General features: G+C 36.8%; 1 protein-coding gene across 5 annotated transcripts in view; it reads right to left on the minus strand.

The window, feature by feature from the left end:
• The window catches only part of CACNA2D1 (calcium voltage-gated channel auxiliary subunit alpha2delta 1), a 709277-nt gene that overhangs the window by 417070 nt on the left and 265658 nt on the right, over positions 1–26549 (minus strand). The window lies entirely within an intron of this gene.

Here is a 26549-nt window from a genome sequence, read left to right on the forward strand (position 1 = left end):
CATAAGGTCCCAGTAATTCACTTTTGCTTTTAATTCCCTTGCCTTTGGGGATGTGTCGAGTAAGAGATTGCTACGGCTGAGGTCAGAGAGGTCTTTTCCTGCTTTCTCCTCTAGGGTTTTGATGGTTTCCTGTCTCACATTCAGGTCCTTTATCCATTTTGAGTTTATTTTTGTGAATGGTGTGAGAAAGTGGTCTAGTTTCAACCTTCTGCATGTTGCTGTCCAGTTCTCCCAGCACCATTTGTTAAAGAGACTGTCTTTTTTCCATTGGATGTTCTTTCCTGCTTTGTCAAAGATGAGTTGGCCATACGTTTGTGGGTCTAGTTCTGGGGTTTCTATTCTATTCCATTGGTCTATGTGTCTGTTTTTAGCACAGTTATATTTATTAAAGTGCTTTGTTTACTAATTTCTTCTTCTTCTCTCCATAATCCACATCAGAAAAAAATGAACTGCAGGACCCATGCATCTAGAAAAATCACACATTTTTGAAAAAGTGGCAAATTTTCAAAATATGATTGAATATTATAAGGAGATTATTAAATCTCTAGAGTGAACATTTTATCATTCCAAATCTTTCAAGTGTATAATGAATGCCACAGACGAGAGGAAAAGAAATCTTGTAATCCTTCTCTGCCCCTATAGTAACTCAGAGTCAACTAGCAGTCTATGTTTCCAACTGTTTAACCATGTCTGCAGACTCGGGCTAATTTGGGGCATTCACTGTGAAATCTCTCAACAATTATTTTATGGAATAATTAAGCTAATCTTTTATATCGTGTGCTTCACTTTATTGTACAGAAACAGCCAACATTTTAAAGCAAAGATATAAAAAATTCAGGTTTTCACTAAATTTGAAAGAAAGATACTTGCCATACAATAAACACTGTTCCCTTTGAGGTCAGATTTGCCCATTAAATGGCTTTGAAAAGAGTAATGCACAGCTCGGGAAACTCTTTTTTCAAAAAAAAAAAATATATAGTCATCCATTTCATTTTGCATGCACTTGAGGAACATCAAATTCAGAACAGCACAAATTACACCCTGTTTCATCTATTGTAAAGTGTAATTCTTGAGTACAAAGAGTCAAGTCTGCATAGTTATCTATTTAATTGTTTTAAATGTTACAGAGAGAATGTACCTCTTTACTAGTTGGAACAATGGAGCTAAAGTGATAGCTGAGAAATGTTATAATGGGTCCTACCAAGACTAACTGCCCTTCCTTGATGTATTTGATGTGGTAAGTCCTCTAGAACAGAGAAAGATGTGCATGAAGCCCCTGCTATCAGTAAGGACAGGGTAGTAAAATAGACATCTTTCTTTCCACACCCTCCTTGAGTTACCCCACTAGCAATTAGCATAGAGACTAGCGCAGAAGAGGAACAGGAGACACACAGAGGAAGGTAGGGGGCTGTGAAAGTAAGTCTGCACCCTTTATTTATTTACTTTTTAACGTTTATTTATTTTTGAGACAGAGAGAGACAGAGCATGAACGGGGGGAGGGGCAGAGAGAGAGGGAGACACAGAACCGGAAGCAGGCTCCAGGCTCTGAGCCATCAGCCCAGAGCCCGACACGGAACGTGAGATCGTGACTTGAGCCGAAGTCGGATGCTTAACCGACTGAGCCACCCAGGTGCACCAACTTTTTAAAGCTTTTGTCCTAAACATTCTCTGCCTATACCACTATTCTTAAGAATTAATTTTAGGGGCACCTGGGTGGCTCAGTCGGTTAAGCATCTGACTTCAGCTCGGGTCATGATCTTGCGGTTCAGGGGTTTGAATCCACGTCGGGGTCTGCACTAACAGCTCCGAGCCCGGAGCCTGCTTCAGAGTCTATGTGTGTCTCTCTCTGCCCCTGCCCCGCTTGCGTGCGCAAGCTCTCTCACTCTCTCTCTCTCTTTTCAAAAATAAATTTAAAAAATTAAAAAAAAATTTTTTTCAATATATATGTATTTATTTTGGGGAAAGCGTAAGCAGGGAGGGGCAGAGACAGAAGGACAGAGGATCTGAGGTTGGCTCTGCACTGACAGACTGACACAGCAAGCTGGATGTGGGGACTGAACTCACGAACCTGCAAGATCACGACCTGAGCTGAAGTCAGACGCTCAACCAACCTAGCCACTCAGGTGCCCCATAAATAATTTTATTTTTAACCCAAGGAAATAGGAGACATAGTTATATCCTGTGGACCTGGGGAGAAATTTAAATATCACAAGATCTAACAATCCGACCATTTCAGTTATGTTGATATATATATATATAAAGAGCTTATTCATAAATTTGAAGTAATAAGATCATATATTTCAAAAGTGTTCTACTTGCTATAAATATCCCACCAATGCCACACTGCTTTTTGTTATGTAATAAACCACCCAGAGTGTTCCTGCAGTTGGATAAATATAACATAAGTAAGCCAAAGGTGTAGATAGCTTAGACACACTATTTTGCTAAACAGGCATTTCTGATAACATAGATAACTATAGAATTAAATTTTCTTTTGGTGTAAAAAAGAGTGCTTGGTAACTACATTAAATCTAGGATTGTCTGTGAGATGGGTGTTATGCTAGGAATGTGAGTTCCTGAAATTATTCTCAATTGAAACCATTTTCAATAACACTGCTGCTCTGTTTTTAGAAAGCTGTTTAGATCTGTGAAGTGCTTAAGTATTCCGTTTTTATCTAGAGTCAATCCTGTAAGAAATGCAGGGAAGGATGCGAACATGCTAATCAAAGTGAAAAGGTAAAATACTGCAGAGTAAAAAACCAAACAAACAAACAAACAAAAAAAACAGGCTTTATCACTAAAATCAAATTTTAAGCTGTTCATGTTCCTCTGCCTTCACTTTCTGTGGGTCTTCTGCTGCTCGTGTGTGTGTGTGTGTGTGTGTGTGTGTGTGTGTGTGTGTGTGTGTGATCTGTGTTAAAAACACACATACTCTTAATTCTCAAAAACTAAAGATTCACCATACCTCCTTTACGCACCATCTTGGATTGATCTTTGTTTTATCCAAGCATTTTTTCATTGCCTCTTTAGCTCATATATGTTTTTGCCTCAGCCCCAGCAATTTGCTTCCAGCTTCCAAGAGAACAAATGGGCAATACACTTCAGAGCGGACATGAATGTAGTTCCATGGATTAGCTGGAAGGGGGAGGGTTCTCGTGTGAGGGTTTGCTCCCTTGAGGCCCCGAGAGCTTTGTTTGCTATCCTTCCCCATCACGGCCAGTTACAACCCGCAGTATCATCCCCTCTAGCCTGCTGCCAGTGGAGGTGCCCCACATGGCCACACAATCTGCTGCTGGGGTTTTTATAAAACAAATGAACTGAATTTCTATGTGCTCATGACAAAACCTCCTTTCATCTTACTGAAGATCTTCCCTTTCATTGTTTATCTGTATTTTTTTTAGTCATGGTAGATTGTTCCCCAAATTTATTTTGGCCTAATTCAAGCACGTGAATATTAATGAATGCCCTGATAAAAATCTCATTTCCTTTCTTCTATGAATTATTAACTGCGTGTTCATAGCATCTTTGATATTATAAAATACTGAAATGCTTATTATATTTGGATTCTGATCTAAACGGCCAATCCACTTCCCTATACAGATCAATACCTGCAGACAAGCCAATTTCGCTGCTTCACAGTTTTGTCATGTTATTCAGTCATGTTTCCTAGAGTTACTGAAGTCCCTGCAGCTCCGCAAAATCATCTTTCAAGTCTGCTTCGGATCCTACTTCTGGGCAATCTGAGTCTTCAAACCCTCAGAAATTTTTCTTTCTGAGTTTTTAAGATATATATAGCCTGTCCTACAAAATGTCATACATTTTGGTATATGTATTATGTGACTATTATTTTTCTCCAGCAACACTCAAGTTCAGTGAATGGAGAGTCCACAGCTGATAATTCTGCATTTGGAGACTATCTGGCAGAGTTCTAAGCATACAGTAGACACTCAACAGATAGCAAATAATATCTATTGAGAGCCTACATGTGAGGAGCTGTCCTAAACACATCCTGTAAGGGCGCCTGGGTGGCTCAGGCGGTTAAGCATCTGACTCTTGATTTCGGCCCATGTCATAATCTCACGGTTTGTGAGTTCAATCCCCATGTCAGGCTCTGTGCTGACAGCACAAAGCCTGCTTGGGATTCTCTCTCTCTCCCTCTCTCTCTCTCTTACCCCCCACCTCTGTCCCTCCCCTGTTTTCTCTCTCTCTCTCTCTCTCTCTCAAAATAAATAAATGAATTTAAATAAAAGTAAATAAACATGTCATGTAAACATACTCTAATTCTTACAAAAATCTATCGAGGCAGGTATTATGTTGAGTCTTTCTTTACAGATAAGGAAACTGAGCCATAGAGAGGTTAACTTATTTGCCCAAGATCAGAGTTAGTAAAATTAAGCAATGTGCCCTAAGAAGCCAACAGAGTAAACTGTCTAATAAATGCTAATCGACAGGGTGGCCTGAAATTCAGCTTGGGTCCCATCATGAAACCACTCACTAGGAGTCCTCAACTCTTCTCTCATCAGAATTTACAAATGTCTCATGTCTTCTATTTTACAGACTGTCAGAGTCCTGGGTTCTAAGTCTGCTTCACTGATGAAAGGAGGGAAAATGGCAATGACAGAAGTCTTTTGTTTACATTGCAGAAGAAAAGTTATAGTTAGGAAATGAGGATTCGAATAATTGAGAAAACCCAGATTATTTTCTTCCTTAAAAGATCTTTGTGGCAACATGCACAGGATTACTGAAATGCTACAATTTTTCCTCACATTAAGTTTTTAAGTTCTCATTCAGATTATCAAATAAACAAGCACTATTTGTTTTATGGGGGAGAAAACAAAATTCACTGCTTTCGTTAACACAGCATGGTGGTGTCAGTGTTAAGTACAAGGCCAATGACTCTCCTATTATTCACAACATGCACACAGATTTGACATCAAGTAGCAGGTTAGATGTAGAGCCAGCCCTGATGTGTTTCTAAATATAAAATATTCCAAAAGCAACATTAAATCCTTCAAATATGAATGGAAAATATGACTTTCAGCTGGCCTTCATTGTCCTCACAATGCAGGTTCAGATACACAAACAAATGCAAGAATATAAAAGCCTGGGCCCAGACTGACTCATGGGGCACTCCTTTTAAAGATAGCCCGTAGTGTAATTTGTCTGACAGCTGTTCCAGGACAGAGTTTATTTAACAATCAAAAAGCTGTCAATGCAAATGTATTAACTTGCAAATGAGAAAAACAATAACTCTCTTTCTGAAGACCCTCAGAAAGGAACACTGTAAGGGTAGCCTATCACCAGCATTTTCATTTCTTTAGCATTAAGCACGGGATTCTAGAAAATGGGAATGAAACCATCAAATTGGAAATAGTAAATATCTTTTCAGCTCAGGAACCATATTGCGATTTAATTGCTTTCAACCTTTTTGTCCCCACAGACACGTGGTTCTCTTTGACCCTCTTTGCCTGATCAACACATGCACTGCCCTCGTGCTCCCGTCTGACGATCTGAGCACACAAAGCGTGCCAAGCACAAGATTGCTTCTTGGGGAGGAATTAGAGCCAACCCTCCTTCCTGACCCGCGCAATATAAACATAGAACTAAACTGGTTGTTTGAACCAAATTGTTGCTCTCCATTAATGCAGCGAAATGAACAATGAGAATTGTATTTAGAAATGAATTTATGCTTATCAAATGGCGAAAAAGTTAACAATTTTTGCACTAGGAAATAACTCCTAGCAAAGAATAGGAACAATAAGTAAAAGATCTATATAAGTATCAGAGTAATAGAGGAAAAGAAGTGATTTCTGGTTTCTTGGTCGCAATTCGAAACATTTTTATTTGAATGAAGTTTTTCAAATTATGTAATAGTTGGTGACGTTTAAGTAACAATAGTATAAAACTACGACCTTTTATGTATTGTACATGAAAAAATAAGTCTAGGCAACTAATTAGAAAAAATTATCAAGGAGAAAAAGCACCTTATGGAGCTAAAACCAATTGAAACTTTTAGGTCACTGTCAGAAAATTTTAAAAAATGCTATGAAGCATGATTCAGTTATGTACAACTACTTAGAAGACCTTTTTAAATCCCCTAAAGATATTATTTTTCTACTTGAAATGAATCCTTAATATCAGATGATTTGCTATTGGCCACAAAAAAGAGGCAATAAAACGATGAGTCTTCGGTATATTTCCCTTTTCAGGAACAAATAACATGATGATTTCTGGTATTTAAATTATTTATATAAACTACGAAGTAAACACTTCAAAAGACAATGGTTGATGTCCTTATAGAAAGTGTGGTTGTGTATATCTTCCACATTTGAAATAATTCTTCTGCAATTAGAAGGAAAGGCTTAAAAATGGATCTCATTCAGTCATTCAAGAAACAGTGGGAAGGGGCGCCTGGGTGGCGCAGTTGGTTAAGCGTCCGACTTCAGCCAGGTCACGATCTCGCGGTCTGTGAGTTCGAGCCCCGCGTCAGGCTCTGGGCTGATGTCTCGGAGCCTGGAGCCTGTTTCCGATTCTGTGTCTCCCTCTCTCTCTGCCCCTCCCCCATTCATGCTCTGTCTCTCTCTGTCCCAAAAATAAATAAAAAACGTTGAAAAAAAAATTAAAAAAAAAAAAAAAAAGAAACAGTGGGAAGCATGTCACAAGCCCTAGTGAAAGGATGGTGCTTTGGTAGGATGGCACGTCCATGCAACCCATCATCTTTAGGAAAGACGCAAGAATCACAAAGCAGCCAGTAACATGAATTAAACATCAACATTCAGAATGAATTGTTGCAGAATGCTCATTGTTTTGTTGTTGTTAACAGCCATCCTGTCACTGTTACTGGTGCTCCATTTAGAGTACATCCCAATGTGGATTTCAACAAGCATTTTTAAAATGGACCACCCCTGTATTGTAACGTGAAAAGTCTGAAGATTCCTAAAGCCAGATGTATGAATCATACGTGACTCAGCAGCCTTCCACAGGCTCGACAGCCCATACAATCTCTCTCCAAATGTTCCCTTCTGTATGAGAGAGGCTGAATGGACTCCTCTTATTGCTGGTCAGAAAATACAAAAGGATTTGAATGTAGGCAACCCATTAGAATTCACACTATCTGTTTAGGTCACCTGTAGTGATAAAAGGGGTGGGGGGGAAGCCCACTGGAGCATCTCTTGCTATCTGGCAAGCTGTCTTTCCAGCTCTCGACGGTGGATGTCCCCAAGCTCCGGATTATCTCTCCTATCTGTTGATCACATCAGGGAAATGGGAGCCTCATGGGAATTTACATCACCTTTGAACACCTTGCAACTAAATCTCTAACTGAAGTTATGTGTCCAATTAATGCAGGTCATAAACATTATTCTCTGTTCTAGAAAGCGCAGAAGAAGAAAACGCCTTGGCCTTGCTGTCCAGTTTCCTATTTAATGGAAGCTGCTGGTATACATTACCCATGAAAAATGATCATGCTGATGCTCCTAAATACTTCCTAAGATAGGCATTCATCACCTTACTAACAACCTTGTCTGGGGGCAAAACTGTTAGAAAGTTCTTCTGGATACAAAGGAAATTGTGTCATATCTATCTTACAAACTATTAGGCAAGCATCTAAATAAGATATAGTTTTGGGGCACCTAGGTGGCTCAGTCAGTTGGGTGTCCAACTTTGACTCAGGTCATGATCTCGTGGTCTGTGGGTTCAAGCCCCGCATCTGGCTCTGTGCTGACAGCTCGGAACCTGGAGCCTGCTTCAGATTCTGTGTCTCCCTCTCTTTCCTGCTCCCCCACTTGCATATCCTCTCTCTCTCTCTCTCTCTCAATCTCAAAAATAAACATTAAAAAAATTAAATAAGATCTTGTTTTATATGTATTCTATATGGTTTTTAATGGTGATTATTGATTTGTAATTTACAACTAAAATTATTAAAACTTCAGGAAAAAAATTAAAAGTATCTTCAGACATCTAATTCCTAATGCCTAGCCAAAAAAAAAAATGGATACAACTGACTTGATTGTGGCCATATGACTGTTATTTTTATTTGCCTTTATACTTAGATGTAAACAGAATGAAAGGGGTGAATAAAAATATATGTATATAATGAGCAAAATGAGAATTTGTATCTTCTCCCTGCTATTAAAAGAAAAGCAACAAGCAGCAACTAAGGGCAAAAGAGGTAATAATGATTAATAAACACGCATGTAAGTTTTAAGAGAAACATTTTTCTGACCAAGCGCTAAGTTCTAGGACCTGAGTTTGGGGTTTAGGAGTGAACTGCGTCAACCCTCCATCCAGGTTCTTTCAACTCCCTATCTACGGAGGATCCAATAGCTAATGTCCAAAAGCAAATCTGGAGCCAAGAATCAAAGAAGCAGCCCACAGAAACAATGGCTCGAAGAGGCTGGGCTAAAAGAGTGCAGAGCTCTGGGAAGAGAACAGGACTAGAGCAAGGATACAGCAAATTCCAACAAGAGAGTAAGTAACTTCAGAATTACGGATCAAAAAAGCATCCCAAGAATTTCATAAAGTGATTGAGGACCTTTATCAAAAGGACTCTTTATCAAAAGAGTCTCTGCTTTCTTGTCTACCTCTGGTTACAAAGAGAGCATCTAAAAGCCCAAACAGGTGCAGAGAAGTAGCTATGAAGTGGTGTTTAAAGACCTCTACTCTAGGAGCGTCTGGGATGCTCACTCGCTTGAGCACCCAACTTTTGATTCTGGTTGAGATTATGATCCCACGATCGTGGGATTGAGCCCCATGTCAGGTTCCATGCAGAACCCTGAGCATGAAGATTGCTTGCTTGAGATGCTCTGCCTCTCTCTCTGCCCCTCTCCCCGCTTGTGTCAGCTCAATCTCTCTCTCTCTCTCCATCTCTCTAAAAATTAAAAAAAAATAAAGTTTAAAGACCTCTACTCTCTATATAATTCCTTCCTCTGAAATTCCAAAGCATGTCATGCAAAATACTACTACAATGTGAAATTAATTTGGTTTTCTTATTTCTTTAAGACAACTGAAGTTAAAGAAGTAATTTCTTAAAGTTAATGCCAGGGCTCAAATTAGAACATTATGAAAACAAGCAAATTTTCCATGGATGAATGGATGGATAAAGAAGTTGTGGTGTATATATAAAACGGAATAGTATCCAGCCATAAAAAATGAAAAAGTTCTGCTATTTGCAAAACATGGATGGATCATGAAGACATTATGCTATGTAAAATAAGCTGGACAGAGAAAGACAGACAGTGTATGTTCTCACTTATATGCAGACATTAAAAACAAGAAAAATGACAACAACAACAACAAAAAAACCAAACTCACAGAAAAAGAGGTCAGGCTTGTGGGAATGAGAGGAAAAGGCTGAGGGGGAGGGGGAATTGGAGAAAGGTGGCCAAAAGGTACAAAATTCCAGTAATAAGATGACTAAGTACAAGGGCTATAACATACACCATGATTAAAGCTAACACTGCTGTATGGCATCTAGATAAATTTTTAGAACAATAGATACTAAGAGTTCTCATCATAGAGAAAATTTTTCCCTCCTTTTCTTTCTTCTCTCTTTCTCTTATCTATAGGACAGGACACATATTAGCTAAACCTATTGTAGTAATCATTTCTCAATATATATAAATCAAACCATCACACAGCATGCCTTAAATATTTACGGGGATACAGGTCAATTATCTCTCAACAAACTAAGGGGGGGAATTAGAACCGTGTTCCTGAATCTCTCAATCAGTTTGCTCCTGCCAGATTTTTCAGAAAGTCCATGGAAATCACTTTGGATAAATTCAAGTACAGGGTATATACTCTCCACCTGAAGAAAACACCTCTGTCAGGTAAAGGTATTCTAACTTCCATCCAAGGGGGGTTGTGTTCTCTAGGTTTACTCTTCTCATTTAACCAAAGGGACAGTTTGTGAAATGAATGGGCAGACAAGAGAATTAAAGGAAGAGACTCCACGGTGCCCATCACAATATCTTTCCTTTTCATTAGAGAAATCCAGAGGAGTGAACAGAGCTGGGAAGCCCAGGGGAAATAACGTGTTCCTGATTAACCAACTAACTCTCCCTGAATTTGTAACGCAGCTACCTGGTAGCAGAGAAGATTAAATGAAAGAAAATGAAACTGAAGAAATTGAAAGAGATTCAACGGACCCAAAGGAAAAGAAAGAAATCAAGAGACGGAATGAGGAAGAGGGACACATAGAAGCTGGGAGGAGTAGGGAGGAGAATAGAAAAATAAAAGAGATCAGAAATAAATGCACATTGTAAAAAATGAATGTGAAATTTCTTTTAAAAAGATGAAAATTGACTTCACATTTGAAAAAACAATTGGCTCATCACCAAAAACTTTAGACAATGCACTATATATTATTGTTCAAATATTCACTGCAACTTTTAGGATATGCAGTTAACAGTCCTATAGACTAAAATGATACAGCCTTTAATCCAACCATGATGAAACATATGGTTGCCTTGGTCTATTTCACACAGAACTCAGAAGGCAAATCTCTTACAACACTTTTTAATTTGGAAGAATACTTTTTGTTTATGTTTAATTTATTGTTAGGAAAAATAACGTTCATTGATCTTTACAGTTCAAGTACACATCTTTTCAGTGTGGACAAGGAAGTTGAATAACACTGGGTTTCACTATGCAGATCAATAACATATCAATAAATGAATGGTGGTTTGTTTATCACACTCATTAGGGCGGCTCCCTGCGATGGAGTTCATATTTGTGCATCTCTACATTTTAGCCACTCTTATATTTAAACATTTCCATAAAAGACACAATTTCAATTATTTCACTCCACTAAATACTGAATAGCTATAGCATATGCTATTGCTAAACCTTGGGCAGCCATCTTTCACATTCTCTTTAGAAGTTCTATGCAGCTAATAAGGAGGGCTTTAAAGAAGGACTGGTGGTGTATTATTTGATTTTCATGACCCTACAAGTTATTTTCTGTCGAACGTGGTGCATGACAAGAATTGGGTAATCAAGCTACTACAGGGAGAAGTGCTTGGTTGTTCTCTATAATCTTAACTGGGGGTTTCTTGACTCCTTAATACATCAGCTAATGAACTGGAGAAACTTCAGCACTCAGACTCAATGGAGGGAAAATAAACCCAAATAAGAAATAATTCCTGACCCAACCATTCTCACAGATCACTCATCGTCACGTGTATTCTAACATACAGCCCCATGTACTCGCTAACATTTTGGGTAAGAAGAGATTAGGATCTGGATCTTACCACTCTCTGCAGAATTTGACACCATCAGTAAATAGCATGTTCTTGCTTGCTCTTTCCTCTGCCTACCATGTTTTCCCTCCATGTCTTCTCATTTCTTCTCATCCCTTTAAGCCCCAGGACAATTGACACCACATTCCTAACCACACTAGCTCCGCCCATCATTTGGTCCTGCCTCATGTCCTCCACATTGGGCCTTTATGGATTCTTCAGGATACTCACAACCGTGCAATTATTATCATTTACTTGTATTCAGTCTCTTTCCTCTAATACACTGTAAAGAGTACAAGAGGAGGTCTTTCTTAACTGAAACCAGAAGCACTTAAACTTGCCCTGGGATAAAATAGTTGCCCAATAAAATATTAATTAAATAAATAAAGGAACAACTCTTTGGGGGGAAAGCACAGAGAACAGTCAAATGAGATACCTGCATTTACGCATAAGGCATGGTAAACAAGGCTTCCATTGAAGAAGCATGGTCTTATTTCGAATAACTTGTTTTCTCGAATGGAATGGAAAAGAATGGGCAAAATATTCTTGACTGACATAGAGACCATTACATTTCTGTTAAAGCTGCACGCAAAAAAAGTTACATTTCAAATTATGAGTTTTCATACAAAATATCCATTAAATTATCTCAGGTCATTCTGGAATAAGAAAAACAACAACAACATTGTTTACCTACAGCAAAACTTAGAAAATTCAAGACAGAGGAAGCCAATGCACCGTTAACTGCAATAAATCAGAGAGTAACAATTTCTGGGCACCATCCACCGCTACCAGCTTTGATCCAGGGTTACATACCACTAGCAATTCGCTCAGCTACCTAGACCTCAACTGCCAGCATGTGCTTTGATGATGGGAACACACCCCATCACTTGCAGAAACTCAACCCAAGGGGTTGTACAGGTAGTTCCCTAGAAGCTGAAGTATCAGCACACTAAGGTAAATATTGACATTCTTCAGAGAAAAACAGCTACACAAATTCTGGGGAAATACACAGAGGTTACTCCTTAACCCTGTGTGGCTTTGCCAATTGTTAAAATTACTTTTTAAATCTCATTAAGTTCTGGGAAGCAGGAAAAAAAAAAATGATACCATGGCTGATTTCCCATTCAAAGTCAAAAGGAGATTCTGAAATTACAGTGCAAATACAATATCTCTCTTTCTGCATTTTTAGATTTTAAGCAATTCATTGTACCATTTCACTTTAAATTGTTAGAGACTATTAATTCCAAGAAATGTGTTATTTTACTTCTTTTACATATGATTTAATCTAGCCTCAGGTTTCTAGATAGTTTCTAAGGGCCTCACACTCCCTCTATTAATAAACAATAACAAGAACAAAAATTAAAGCCCTAGGAATATGTTACTCATAATAACTAGAGCCTATCATTTTACTCCCTGTTCAGAAATTTCCAGGTATATCACGTAAGTTACATTTCACCGTTTTATGAGAAGCTTCCAAGAACTAGCATCTCCTGTATTTTCAATCTCATCTTCTATTGAGATTTTCTTTTGCTGGAAATAACAATGATCCTGCATGAATCTTACTCCAGAATTACATGAGTCCATCTTAGGATCATTTTGTATAAAAAGCCAGAAATTTGAAATAATTTGAGTACGGGATGTCTCTAACAACATCACATACTGGGTTTTTTTTGTTTTTTTCTTCCCCCCTATGGTACAAGCTCTCCACTCTGTATTCTCTCTGCTGGAAATATCTCTTACTTGAAATCTTCCACCTAAAAAATGTCCATTCATCCTCTAAAGCTAATTTAAAATATTTTCTTCTCAGTATATCTCTCCAGGATATGGCACAATTTACTTATAATATCAAAAGGGTATTGTATTTCATAGTAACTATGTGTTTGCCAAGGTCTCCATTAAACTTTCAGCATCATGGTGACAATGAGAATGATCAATGTTTGACACACAGGAAGAATTCACTAACTGTTGAATAAATAACATGTCCTCTGCCTCCAGTACTTTCTGCAATTAGTGTTTCAGAGCAAATATAAACACAAGATCTTTTGAAATAACATTGAAGTTTCTTCTGAGCATAAATTAATATGTATACATTAATTACATTTTGAGAAATACAAAAAGTTATCCTATCACCAAAACAAGCCCCCCCCCAAAAGACTCTAATCTAATCTCATCTATGGACATAAGCAAAAAATCTATATAAAATACTAACCAAATCAAGACAAAATTTTTTTTTTAAATGCACCATGACCAAGAAACTTTTATTCTGAGAGAAACAGATATTGCAATATTAGGATATGCCAATACGTGGACATTATTAACTGTGATCGAAAGAATCTAAATAACCTTTCTGTGTCCATTTCTTCATCTTACAAGGTTGGAAAATAAAATTATTTAAGGCAAAAAATTCTACTAGGAACAATCCCTAGAAGATACTGAAGAAACAATTAATGGTTGCTATCTGATTATTTTCAATTTATTTTCAACCTGTAATATAATCCAGCAAATTAAGTGATTAAAAATGAAAATAGACTGATTATTTCAATAAATACCCCCAACATGTCTTTATGAATATTTAATTTTTATTATTGCTAAAAAATAAATAAGTTAGAAAGACAAAGAAACTTTCTTAACTTTATAAATATTATTTACCAGATACATGAACAAATACTTAAAAGTGAAATACTTAAAACATTCTACTTAAATCAAGAACAAAAGGAAGAAATGTCCATTCTCATTAGTACAAAAATGCTCTAACAGAACTCATAGTGAATTTACTAGGACACAAACAGAAACAGGAGGCATAAACATTGGAAGGGAAGGCGGGGGCTGGGGGGGCAGGGGGAGAACCTTTATTATGTGCAGACAATATAACTGCCCACAGAACAATCTAAGACAATGAACTGAAAAACTACTAAACTAACACACAGTTTTATTTCCAGTGTGAAATTTTACAAATTATTAATGAAAAGTTGTAAACCATGAAATAAAGTAACATGCAGAAGACTAGAAAGTATCAGGAAAAAAAAAAAAAGATTAAAACTATTAAAAACAAACCCGACCTCATCGATAACCAATTAAACAAGACACACCAAAATATTTTATTACACATGAGAGCAACGAAAATTTTAAAAGATTGACAAACACTGGGAGACATATAGCTAAATTTACTAGATAGATAGAGATAGAGATAGAGACAGAGATAGACATAGAGATATATACTCTCGAGAAGGCAAATAAGGATATCTTTATGAATGTGAAAAACATCCATTCCCTATTCTTCTCTAGTCATCTATCACAAGGAAATACTCCAAGATAGCCACAAAGTGATATATACAAGGATGCTCACTGGGACATTATTAGTAACAGGAAATAAAAGCAACCTAAACATAAAAGGACCCCTTAAGTAACAGAAGATACATCAATACCATGGAGTATGCAACAGTTCAATGAGTGGAAAATGAAGGAAAAACAAAATAATTAATGCAAAGATCTCAAGATCTTCAGTGGAAAAGCAAGTCTTAATGAGGCATACAGTAGAAAGTTGTCCATATGTACTTATAGATAAATATTTTACTCTATAAGCAGGCACACAAGAAGTTACATGAACAGTGAGCCTTATTGGAAAGACACATCACACTGGTGACAGTGGAACAGGTAGTTAAAGCAGAGAGAGGAGTCATAAGACGTGGCCTCTATAGTTTATTTTGTACATATTATCTGTTTAAATCTCTTGCAACATGATATATTATAAGGTAATAATAAGAACTCTTAAAGGCTAATTCACAATTCTCCTTAGACAGATACGGTCTATCAATAATGAACAAGAGTTGGGAGTATTTCCTTCCTAGTCAGCAGTATGACAGTAACTGTGTTAAGTTCATGGGCTCTTGGTCAGACTTTCCTGGGTTTTAATGTGAGTTTGGCTGTTTACTAGATGAGGAAGGATAGTTGCTCTATCATTTTAAAAATGAGACTGGTGGGGCGCCTGGGTGGCGCAGTCGGTTGAGCGTCCGACTTCAGCCAGGTCACGATCTCGCGGTCCGTGAGTTCGAGCCCCGCGTCGGGCTCTGGGCTGATGGCTCGGAGCCTGGAGCCTGTTTCCGATTCTGTGTCTCCCTCTGTGCCCCTACCCCGTTCATGCTCTGTCTCTCTCTGTCCCAAAAATAAATAAAAACGTTAAAAAAAAAAAAAAAATGAGACTGGTAATGGTATATAACTCACAGGGTTCTTGTAAGGATTTAAAAAGATCTTATCTACAGAGTGCTGAGAGCAATGCTTGCAGTGTATTAAATCTTCACCACATTGTTTTGGTTGGTCTAAAAAATCTATAACATTAGGAACAGAAACTTAAGGTTGATAAATAAATGTATACCTAATCTATATCCTTTGATTTGCCAAGAAAGGACAGTTATTTACATTGGAATAACTGTGCCTTTTACATAAAACTATACTGAAAAATCACTTATTCCAGATAAGACTTTTTTTTTGAGAGAGAGAGAGAGAACGAACAGTAGGGGAAGGGCAAAGAGAGAGGGAGACAGAGGATCCAAAACGGGGTCTGTGTTGATAACAGAGAGTCCGACACGGGGCTCAAACTCATGAACTGTGAAATCATGACTTGAGCCGAAGTCGTACACTAAACCAACTAGTTGAGCCACGCAGCTGCCCCCAGATAAGACTTGAAAATTAACTTTCAATATAATGAAATTCTCTAAGATGCCTAATGTGCTATTTCACTGCAAGACTACAGGCCTTAAATGTTATACAACTGTTTGTCATTTTCATGCTTTCATTAAATTTCCCTCTGTATCTTTTCCATATTTAATAAACATTCTATTATTAGAAAAATAAAATCAACTGATCTTTAATTTTATATATTAAATTAAGAAGCTCTAAAACCACAGTTATTTGGCTTATATATCATATTTAATATAAATTCCTAAGACAAAAAGTGTGCTCAATCATAGTATTAACATATAACTTCTAACATAGTAATGTCCAAGATAAAAATATAGCAAATACTAAGATGAAATAAGCTACACACTTCAAGATATTGTGTGACATCATTGTAGTACTGTAGCTCCAAAATTATTGGCTAATTGTGGCATAATCGTTATTCAAAAAAATTTGTCAATCCTCTGGAAATTAGTATGAGACTTCTCACTGCATCTAAGATATGCATGAATTAGTTCTCTAAGAAATAACTTCCAGAACTGGTTAGTACAACAAATAGAAATAAATTTAATAGGGCAAAGTCTCATTCTGTATTAAATTATAGCAGTATGTGTTAAAAAACAGATTTCAATTTTTCTGATCTTACCTAAACCATAAAAGAGAATAATTTGTTTAAATTTAGAATTTAGTTTGTAGAGAAGAATCTTAGTAAGTATTTATAAAATCTTAGATATTGATAAAATTAGGAAGGGCAAGTCCTGCAAAGAATCTACAACAATGGATAACTGAGTATCACGGTGTCAAAAATAAAGAGAATGGCTTACAGCTTTTTTTTTTTTTTTGGTATTTTTATATTTTACTATCTTCAGGTATAGCCAGAGACAAAAGACAGATAACTAACACGAACAAGAACAATACCAAACTGAGAAATGAATAGACTTTAGAATTGCCAGATTGCTACAATACTGCCATAAGCCACGTAAGCCCTTTTCTTTTGGAAAGAGATTTCTAATTCAAGTCACTATGATCAACAGCTCTTTATTGCTTTTTTGAATATAACATTAATGTCCTTTTCCTTTGTTAAGGAAAACCACACAGTCCACAAAAACACTCCAAACGCTTATAGACAAGGTGATTAAACAAGATCAGTCTTCTACTCAAGCAAGCCTCAACCATTATGATTCATTTTTAAGAACTTAATTTTCTGTGCTGTCAATTCCCCCTTTTTAATTGTTACAGGATCTCATACATAATGCATAATTTTATTAAAACACATCGTACTGCCTTGTGACATAGCATGAGTTGTCAAGTAAAACGTAATAATCTTTGGCCTCAACCCACCCACTGACATCAATAAAAATGAAAATTACGCATATGAGCTGGCTAAAAAGGCTTGTATACTGAGGCATTCATAACTCCCTAGCTAATGTAAAGAATACTTAGCTCCTCAGACACTCTCCTCTCTATTACAAATCTTTTCCTGTTCTGTTTTCAAGCGTTGGATTTATAAATACTCCTGGTTCTTTACTGAATGAATCTATGCATTATTCTATAATTTGCAAACAGGCTCAGTGTGATCATATCACTTAAAAAAATATACAAATGGTGTTTCATTTGCTTATATCTAGATACATCTAGGAAAAAAGCAAGTTATAGTTTTAAACAATATAGCTTTAATTTCATTCAAAGCCATATTTTCTAAAGAAAACCCTCCCAAGAAAAGGCTACTTAACAAAAATTGTATTACCCATGGGAAGCCCTCCTTCTGTTGCCAGCTAAAGGTTGACAAGGGTCACTCCACACGAAACTGGACATGAGTGACATTCAAGGGAAACCAGTTCAATATACCTCACCTCCCAGGGAACATTACACTTCTCCAAGACAGGGTAAATGTTTTAAGGTCAGAAGAACACAATGCCTGTCAAAGTGTTCCGTGTATGTTAAAAAGACAGGTAATTTAGGAAGAGTCTCTGACATTTAAAAGAGAATCATGCTTTCACAGTCTCCCCCTCCTACAACTTGACACGTAATTAACCATCAATACAAAACAATATAATTGAACAGATGTACTAGTCATTAACAGGAATTATCCATTCTCCTATCAAATCAGAATGTACAGAGAGGGCTCTACTTGCAATTGGTTGACTTAATTGCCTGAAAATTCCCCAGAGAAATGTACAAATGGATCAAGACATCTCACACACACACACACACACACACACACACACGCGCGCGCGCGCGCGCGCGCACACACCCCACAGCAAACACAGGTGCTCCTTCTAAGCTTTGATCCATGTTTTTGTCATTGTTACATCTATCTTTGCAAATGAGAATTTATGGTGGCTGCAATCAGTGCTAGAAGATCAAATAAATAGATGGTAAAAATAAATAAAACTAAATGAAGGGTAACAGAATTCAGATTTAGGAACAGCTTCATAAGAATTTCCTAGATGGCAATGCTTGTCATAAAACAGTTGTTTTAAAAAGAATTTCTTTTAGTAAAAACAGGGTACAATAAAAAAAATTTTTCCAAAACAAAAATAAACACAACACAAAAACCACACACGCATAGAACAGGGAATTGTATCCTCTGGCAATTTACTGTGCAACATTTGTTTCGTCACAAGGACCTGATTCACAATTACTGCAGCTCTACGGTTTGTTGATTAAATCAGCCTATAGCCATCATTAGGGGAAGCTCAGAAATCCTGAAATGTGCCAAGCAATTCTCCTCACTTCATTACACAAGCAGAGAATCCAGAAAGTTAACCCAATTATGTTCTTCTGTCCTTTGATTAATGGCCCTCCAGGGTATGTATATAGTATCAGCCGACTGATGACTCAGTTTACCTTCATGAAAATCCCTTTCAACAAAAGCATTTGAAAAGTAGGAAACAAGGAATCTCCATAAAGCGTTAAGGATGTAGCTAAATTGTACAACTAACAATTTAGAAGTCACATTCCAGTTTTCTAATCCTTAACAAACTAAAGTAAGGGCATGAAATTGACACAATATAGGAGATTTATTCCAAAGAATATTATATTGGATCTGAATTTCTGCAAATAACTCATCAAATTCCCTACTGAGGTCAGAGATATGTAAAGAAAAAAATGAGGAGCAGAAAATATATAAGAACACAACTTTCAAACGGAATGCCCCTAATATACGCACACAAAGCTGCACGTGCACGCACACACGCACACACACACACACACACACACACACACACACACACACACCGGACATTTAGATTTGCCACTATTCTATCTGTCCTATCTCATCATGCATAGGGCCTGCAGAAATACATAAAAGCCCCTGCCTGATACCCTATCACCCTAAGTCATATTTTAGGCCACTAGAGAATACAAACACACTGGTGGCTGCTTGCCTTTCAGAAGCTAGAAATGATAATGTCAGGCATTGTCCCTGGGCATTTTCAGTGACAAAGATTTCCTACCAAATCATAAAATCTCTCCTATTGAAACTGCACATACCTAAATGCAATTCCAGCCATCTCTATCACAAGAGCACAGACGGACGGAAGGGTGGGAGTGTGTGCCCTGCTCAAGCCTCTTCCTGTGCAAATGTTCCCACTTGCCCCGGTTCCATGGCCTCCCCTCCTCCTCTTCAGACTACATATTATCTACACTGCTTAATCACGTAGTGCTTCCAACACTGCTTACAATTCTGTATTTGTTATTTCGTATCATAGTGGTTAACAAGCTCCCCATGTGTACTTTCTCCTCCATAAAGATGCAGGGTTTTGTAGCAGGACACACACATATGTGTATTTAGCACAGTGGTTAGCAAATATACACTGTGTCCCCCAAATATTATTGATTTCCTTGTAGACTCTCTTAATTGCCTGCAGCCCCAAACAGTGTGTCTATGAGGTCTCTGGGGTGAAAATCAGTTACTGGCGATTGCCTCAGGCTCTTGTGGCTCCAAAAGCAATCTTAATGACTGCAAACACATTCAGTGGTTGCCCGTTGGTGCATCAGACCACATGTCACTGCGATTCCGTCACCTAGAGCTGGGGGTACTGAAATTAGGTGTCACAAAAAGGATCTTCAGGGCACTGGGCACTCGACCTCTTACGAAATACAAGAAATCTGTGGGGTTTACCCTCAAAAAAAAAAAAAAAAAGTCTGGCTGGTTTTGTGCAATTCACCAGCTTAGGAGGTTGGTTTAAAAAAAAAAAAATTGGTTGGATCCCAAACATCAACAAATTTGGTTTTAAATTCTTAAAATGTATTTAAATTTCTTAAAATGTAGGAGCTTTTAATGGATATTTCCCATCTTGCAAGATGGCTTAAGCAGCTCAATAAATACCTGTCATTCACATGCTAGAAATGAAACAAGCTTTAAGGCACACAGCACCACTCTTTGGGTTCACCCTATTGTTATCATATGTATAAAACAGCTGGGAACACGACAATGCCAGCATAACACTCATGATTCTCAGTAGATATTTTCCTTGGTTTACTTCCCTATCACAAGGCTAATGTTCTGTTCAAAGAAAAACAGCCTAGATAGAAAATATAACCTTTGAATATGAACTGTATATTCTTTTCAGTGAGTACAGGATATTCCAAAGCAGCAGGTATCTTATTAATTCAATAGTGTCAGCAATGGTTAAACTTCTCTATCTGAAAAGAACAGTTCCACACTTCTTTTCCAAATATATACCTCTATATCTAATTTAGAAGAGTTCATGTGATTACACTCTCAATTCTATATATGCATGGAATTTCCATATAGTACCCAGCCCAATTAAATTTTTCCTCACGACTAGCCTTCTCAGACGCTGACAAGTAAAATATTTGGCTTTCAACAGCATTTCAGCTCACTGTTCATGAAAGTAGGTTGTATTGAGCAATGTCAAGTTTATAGTTATAAGAAAATCTCTTAGGCAATGGAGGAAAACAGGAAACCAACCAAGTTTAGAATAAAATGCTGAACAATGAAATGGAGGGTTATTAATTCTCTTGCCACTTGAAGTTTGTTTTCCACCCTTTGGCACGCTGAGATAATTATATACACATGACACTATTATACGTGCTGTTTGCCTACTTCAAAACTGTTCTCCAATGCAAGTATTATTGATTGAAGCTTCTGTGCATTATGTTAAAGTCACAAGAAATTACCTAATTTCCACTGGAGCTAATCCATTACTCAAATTTTGTCAAGGAAATCCTGGATGTATTGTGCAAAACTGCCAGGTTCCATTCTTAATAAAAATTGATTGTTTTTTAGCTGGGTCATATAGTCAACTTTAAAAATCTAACACCTCTTCTTTTGCCAAAATCTAACATTCCAGTTATTGATTAAAGCTTCAAAGTTGCTCTGGAAGGTATTAGATTCTCTTTTCTATTTAGGACAGGATTGTTATATTAGATCAATACAATTGTGACCATGTGTTGGATTCAGCTCTTCTCATCAGCTTGTCGCAGCCTATATTTTGTCTACCGAGTAGGTATGACCAGTATGGCTGTTAGGAAATTTGAGAAAACTGTCAAGAATGAAGGCTGAAAAATCCAATAAAGATTATAACAGAGGAAACGGTTTTGCTTTCTGCCCATCACTTAAAACACCTGTCTCCTTCCTCCCAAATGGAAGCGCACCTTGTTACCCTCCCCTACCTAAAGGAAGGAATTTATAACCTCATTGGTCTGTACCTGAAATATTCATTGGCCCATGAATACTCATAAACAGGAGTCACTGTGGCACAAAGGGCAAGAATACTATAAGGGAAAAGATTTCTTTCTCTCTCTCTCTCTCTCTCTCTCTCTCTCTCTCTCTCTCATGCACTTTCTGTTTTTGCCACAGGATTATCACACCTCAGCCTGTATTATTCATGTTTTCAAACTCCATCCAGTTTTAAGAGTTTGCATGGAGAAGAAAGGACAAATTCCCCTCGTGGACCTAGCTTCCTCTTTCTCTTTTGGTCTTGCTTTAGCTCTTGTTGTTTCCACAAATACAGGAGCATTCTGGCCCCAAATTTTTAGATTCACAAGACATTATTTACAGCTAAGCCATTAGCTACAAAACACTGCATTAGGCTATCAATCACTTCTGAAGCATCTACAATAGTATTTTATACCCTGAATTATGTACCAGTATATACAATTCCTCTGAAAATCCAAAAACAAGAGCAGCATTTGGCTGGAATTCCTGAATTTGAATTTTTCTTTGTTATAGAGTCAAATTACACCAAAGCATTTTTTTTTAATCCCTAGAAAGATCAGCTGTGATTTCTACCTGATGGGAAATACAATTGGCCTTCCTACTCTATACCATTACAACCATGACTGCTGGAAAGTCATGTCAAGTTGGATCCACAGAAGATTAAAGAAAATCATTAAGACCTGTGGTTGACATTAAACACAAAACATAAAAAGCCCCTCAGCGCATCTCACCTGGGAGATGAAGCTATTTAGCGGTACCTTTCTCTTTCAGATATTGTGAGAATAAAATAAATAAAATAAAATAACAGATTAAAAGGATTTAAGAGTATTCAGCACGTAAGTGCTCAATGAATAGCAATGGTTATAGCTATATGGAACACTATGAGTCATGACAAGCTCACTGTCTTCAGAGTTCCATTTTAGTTTCATATTTTTAATTGAAAGAAGAAACAGCTTTAAGTCGAGCCATCCTTCCCCATGATTTTCACTCATAGCCCTAAATTTCTGATACTTCCATGTCTACTTCTGTCAAGAATTCTCTGGGCTTTATAAAAATATCAAATTATTACTCTTCCTAGAATAGGATTCCTTGCTACTTTAGCAACCTAGTCTCCTTGAAAGTAATCTAATTTGTCAATAAACTTAACTACGTAAAATTTTGACGCTGAGACCTGAATCCAACATTCAAGTTGTCATCTGACCAGGGTTAAGTTCTGGGTCTCAGTAGGGATGGCAAGTTTTGCTTACAGTCAACTTATAATGCTGCCGTTGCTCCTGAGTGGGAGAGTGTGTGTGTGTGTGTGTGTGTGTGTGTGTGTGTGTGTTATTCCCAGGAGCTGCATCCAAATCAGTTTTCAACTCTTATTAAGGAATGTAAACTGAAACTTAAAGGATTTATATTTGTTCCTGTTAACCTGTATTTTTCTTAAAATGAGGATGCGGTGGGGTGGGGGGAGAAGGGGAACGGACTGGAAAGGAAGTACTACTCTTTCTTTTGTGACCTGTACCAGTTACTTTTTTATCCAAAGTTTCTCAATGTGTTTACCCAACCACAGGCGTTATAATAAACTAAATGTTTTTAAAATTACACATTTGCTGGTCCAGCCCCTGGTCTGCTGAATGATGAATTTCAGAGCATGGGTCAAAAGAATTCATGGAAACATAATTCATAAGACTTTTCTTTTTCTCATGAAACTATTAAAGATTTACTTCTCCCCAGAAAAACATTTCAAAGACAACCTTCATGAATAATAGAAGCACCTACATTTTTAACAATTTAAATTTTGTAAAGCACTTTAACAAATATAAACATTCGTTCATGATTACCCTTATAATAATTATATGCACTTATAAAAATAATCATGTATACCTAATTTATTTACATTAATTTAACATCTCCAAGAACAGCATTTAGGGAAATGTGTGTATGTAAATATTTCTACTGTCCTCAGACATATTCAAGTATTACTGACTACTCAGAAAATTACCTAAAATTTCAAACTTACTATACTTAATATGTTCACTACCTGTTTAAAAATATAAAAGTAATCTATGGTGTGGAAAATTCTAAAAAGAAAAGGAAAATTTCCTGTCATATCATGCCCAGTTCTAGTCCATGAAGGTATAACCAATTTTTCCAGTTTCTCTTTACATTTCCTGTCTGGCCGTGTTCATTCTTGAAATAATTTGTTTTCACCTCCATTTCTTGATTCTGCAGCTGTAAAAAGGGCCTACTCACCCCTGTGAAATGTATGGAAAGTAACTCACATGTACCACCTTCCTATCTTCCCCCCATATATCCATCTGTCTTTCTCTCCTCCTTCTTCCAACTTTTCCCAGTTATAGTTTTATTTTTAATTTTCTATTATTTTCATCTTAAGAGTGAAATTTTACCTTAAGAATCTATTGGACCATCCATAGGCTTTAGGCAATATTTCTCATTCTTAAGTATGAAAAGTAAAAAAAAAAAAAAAAAAGTGCCTTGCCCCCCCCCCATCCCTTCATCACTTTCTCTCCCCCATAACCCACCTTCGTCCCATTACACCATTACATTGAAATTGTCAACATTCATACATTTGCATTCTATTCGAACTGTAATGGATTTCTGCATTATCCAAGAAGCAGAAAGTTTCTATTTGGCATTAAAGCATGGTTCATTTCAAATCTCACATTTTCTCACCTCCAAAGAAGTTGAAAAAATTTAAATAGAACAATTAGTGTTGTGACTGATTGTAAAGGTATAAAAAAGTCAAGTCTACAACTCCAGCTTATGGCTTTAAGATAATATCAACTTTGCATCAAAATTTCATTTATATCAAAGTCCATATACAGAGAAAATATCTCAAGATTATTGGTTGTTTCAAGGATAAATTTGGAGAATTGATCATTTGATTTTTTGTGTATTGGAGTAATCTGGAAGTATTACATAAATAAAATCCCACTGTAACCCTAGATAGTCTCTTATAACACATTTTCATAGAGAGTTAGGTGGCAGGTAGGAGGGAAAAGTATCTGTTGAATAAGCATTTTGATGAGATATACTGAATTTTCACCAAACTTTCTAACCTACCAACTACTCTTTCACTATTATTGTATGTAAATATGTCTTTAAGAAGCAAAAAAGACAATCGAGATCCCAGGGACCTAAAAGAGTATATTCTCAAGTTATTTGATACTGCTTTTATCATTAGCCTAAGGAAGAAAAACAATAATAATTGAAGACTGTTGAAAAACATTCCTCGAGTTGATTTTATTCGTGGATCAAAGCTATGTTATTCTTGGACCACATGATCTTAAAACCCCACAAAATTATTTTGCCTGAGTTTCGCCTTGCTGTTAAACACTCAACTACCATGGCAAGAAGTTTACAAAATCCAGTCTTCTAGTTATTAATCCTTCAACAACTCATATATTGAAAACCCATAGAAAAAATTTTTCAGATCTAAGAAAACTAAGTAAAGGATTTGAGCTGCCCTCTAAAATGAGTACCTACTTCTACATACAAATTTTATAACAGATTTATTTCCCTTCTTACTTTATCCTCTAGGAAACTCAAGAATGAAATCTACACCCAATTTTTTTTTAACAATGCAATATCCTGTGGTTTATATATTTGGGTTTAACCTACTCTAGTCTTGTACTTACATTTGCCATTTCCTGTCTTTAGCTCATATTATTTTTATATTCTACCTATTATGTTCTTGTAAGTGTAAAATATAAGTGTATAATATAATATCAAAAGAAGTACAGTTTTTCCTAATAGACTTACTTGCCCGTATTACATATGAGACTATTTTAAAAACCATACATCAAGGAGATAAATACAGCATCCTAACCTGAAGAATGCATCCTCAATAAAGACAGTTTGAAGCCCAAAGTAATAGAAATGAAGTTCAGGTTGAAGCTGGGTTATATACATACAGAGTTCTAGTAAGAAAACAGACATATGTGTAAATAACTGTATATAGCAATTCTTTTACATTTATGGAAATTTCCTGATTTTCTGGGAGCCAGAGTTTGGTCCTTCACCATGAAAATTCAGTAGAATTAAAGCAAAAGGAACACAGAAGCAAATAGCCCTTACCCTGGCTTCTGATCCTGGAGCCCTCCTCTGTCAAGTGGGTGATTTAGACCCTAAAGTATTCTTTTGTCTTCTTTGTCTGAAGTCATTCCAAGATTAGTTTGTGACTTGCTTGAACATGTTTCACAGCAGTGATCCTGGGCTATCCCATTCACTTCTGACCCGCACCTGCTCTTTTCAAGTGTTGCACCAAGAGTGGCTGAAGCCTCAACAGAGGCGTGCTGGCCCATTCACTGAGACTATTCAGAGAACTGTCAGGGGAGGGGCAGTGGGCGGGATGGAGGCCCTCCAGAAAAGAAAGCAAAGTGACCCCTTAAATCAGAAAACGACCTTCTATTTGTCGTTGGTTGTCTAAGTAAGTGTAAGAGGACCACCTCCTCCATAATACGCTTTGTGATACCATAAATGTTACACGACCTAAAATGGTGCTTCTGAAAAGATTGCATGAATTATTGGCATTTAACACTAATCAAGTGACATGTTTAGATATACAGAAAGAGTATAAAATCTATTATATGACTGGCATTCATACATATTTATTATTGTTCTAAAAACAGAGCATAAATATATTTAGAGACAATTCTGCAGGAAAACATAAAATGGTAGCATGGGAAGTGCAGATGACGTAATTCTCTCCCTGTCTACAATTTGGGATTCAGAAGTTCAATTGCTTCTTCTGAGACAGTACTGTGTTTCTTCTAAACCTCCAGTTCCACAGTAGTAGAAAGAGGACTCACTCTGATACTATATCTAGTAACCTAAAAGTCAACAGAAGTTGTAAAATTAATCGCTAGGGATATTTACACATTTGCCATTTAGAATACAGCCTTGATTAGAAAATAGATCATAATTCACATTGGGTACTT

This window comes from Prionailurus viverrinus, chromosome A2, assembly GCF_022837055.1.
Source record: "Prionailurus viverrinus isolate Anna chromosome A2, UM_Priviv_1.0, whole genome shotgun sequence".
Taxonomy (NCBI): Eukaryota; Metazoa; Chordata; class Mammalia; order Carnivora; family Felidae; genus Prionailurus; species Prionailurus viverrinus.